This window comes from Pteropus vampyrus, unplaced genomic scaffold (assembly GCF_000151845.1).
Source record: "Pteropus vampyrus isolate Shadow unplaced genomic scaffold, Pvam_2.0 Scaffold423, whole genome shotgun sequence".
Classification (NCBI taxonomy): Eukaryota; Metazoa; Chordata; class Mammalia; order Chiroptera; family Pteropodidae; genus Pteropus; species Pteropus vampyrus.
The window spans coordinates 174780-176766 of NW_011889204.1; the positions used below are offsets into that span (position 1 = coordinate 174780).

A 1987-nucleotide genomic window follows, 5' to 3' on the forward strand; every position below is an offset into this window, starting at 1 on the left:
CCAGAGGTACCGTCACAGGCCCAGGGGCTCTCCATAATCTAAGAATCCCTTCCCAGGCCCTTCAACTCATGGGGAACTTATGTCTGAGAAAATGGGGTGCAGTGGTATCTCAGAAGTTTATTCCGTCATATTAAATTATCAGTAAATCACTCTTTGCTGAGTCAATTTAGATGATGCATTGTAGACAACCAGATAAGACACCATATTCCTGAGCCAGATTTTGCCAGCAGAAAAATAAATTGCTCAGTTTATCTTTAATTCATCCTTTTTTGTTGTTGCTTGCCTTTCAATGTCAGAATCTGTCTTCATAAGGAAAACTTTCCTGATCTAACATGCAGCCACTTTCTCCTGAACTTCACTGCAGACTAGAATGTCTTCTGAAATCTCTGCTCACTGTTGTTCCTTACCATTTTGAGGGCAGAAATTTACAAGTGCCACCTTGGTACGAGCAAAGGTTGTGTGTTCTAGAGTCCCAGCAAGTTGACCTTCTGGGCTCTTGCCGACTGAATGATTTCTGCATCATTTCCCCTTCTAGCCGGAAAACTCAAATACATGTAAGGTATGCCGTAAGGGAGGAACGCTATACTGCTGTGATACTTGTCCAAGTTCCTTTCATGAGAAATGCCACATCCAGCACATAGATGCCGACAGGTTAGTGAACCCTGGCCCCCTCTTTCCCTTCCTTATTGTGTTATAGCTCCTCTCACCGTGCACACTCAGCCTGCAAAGTCTGTCTCTGGTTGTATGCATCTTGGTGCAGAGAGAGCAGCGTCCTTAATTACCCAGAAATATGACCCAGAGCTACTTAACGGTGCTGGCAGCAGTAGATTAATGAGAAGTATAACAAAAAGAGGTGTCCACCACCACCTCACCTCCCCCACTTGGTTCCCAAACCTGAGTGGGGTGATGACACCATACATTATAGGGTGATGCCACCATACATTAGCTGCTAGTTTAAAGCATATACCACCTTCCATGGGAACTTCACAAAGCTGGAAAAGCTGGGGCTATGATGAGCCTTCAGAAGGCCATTCTTCCCATAGTCTATCAAGTCAGCTGACCTTGGGTCACATGGTACATGTGATAAGGCCCATGAATTCTGAGGATGTGAACCTACTGCTGCATTTCTTTTGCTGTAGAATGTATCCTTGGTCAGAGGTGACGGTATGTGGGCTAACATAGATTGATAAAGTGATTCTACAAATGGTGGTGGGGGCAGAAGACGGTGGGTACCCGGAACGTGTGTCCCTATGAGGACAGAGCATTGCCTTCCACTATTGGAGGAATCTAACATAACCCCCGATCTCAGGTAGCTCCCAGGGAGTGGTACCACCTCAGGGATTCAGCAGCAATCTGCAGAGGCAGAAGAAAGATCCACACTTTTTTGTTGAGCTCACATGTAGTCCTCAACCCTACACTACAGACTTTGTAATGGGCCTCTTTTTTTTTTTTCAATTACAGTTGACATACAATATTATATTAGGTTCAGGTGTATGACATAGTGGTAGACATTCATATACCTTACAAAGTGATCACTCCCACACCATCCATAATTATTACAATATTACTATGTTCGCTATGCTGTACTTTACATTCCGCAACTTTTTATAACTGGCAATTTGTACATCTTAATCCGCAATGGGCTTCTTGAGCAAACACTAGAGTGGCCCAAGAGAGAGGCTAGATGACGTCTCTAAGATGAATCATTATATCCACCTGATTATCAAGGGCCTCACAGCATGGAGAGCCTGATAGAGAGGAGTGGAGAATGACTCTACAGGCAAATGAAAAACATATGACACTCTCTCAGGAAATTTCCTTTCCAAAAAGCAGCATAGATCCTGGGTATACATATGGCAATGCCAAAGGGGAGGGCGCCTATGGCTTGTACTATGTGCTTATTCAGCAAAATCGAGAGGCAATAGCTGGTTTCCTGACATTTCCTACGACCTGATGGCTCATCAAGGCCCTGGACTCCAGTGCTTAC

General features: G+C 44.4%; 2 protein-coding genes across 10 annotated transcripts in view; both read left to right on the forward strand.

The window, feature by feature from the left end:
- The window catches only part of SP100 (SP100 nuclear antigen), a 75453-nt gene that overhangs the window by 72755 nt on the left and 711 nt on the right, over positions 1 to 1987 (forward strand). The window lies entirely within an intron of this gene.
- LOC111732077 (nuclear body protein SP140-like protein) overlaps positions 1 to 1987 on the forward strand; it is an 18940-nt gene that overhangs the window by 1027 nt on the left and 15926 nt on the right. Inside the window, exon 1 of one of the 2 annotated variants that reach the window (XM_023523851.1) lies at positions 7 to 651. The exons of the other annotated variant lie outside the window; for it this stretch is intronic. The gene's annotated coding sequence lies outside the window, so the exon portion shown is untranslated. Of the gene's footprint in view, positions 1 to 6; positions 652 to 1987 lie in introns of those variants that run through there. 2 annotated transcript variants of the gene reach the window in all.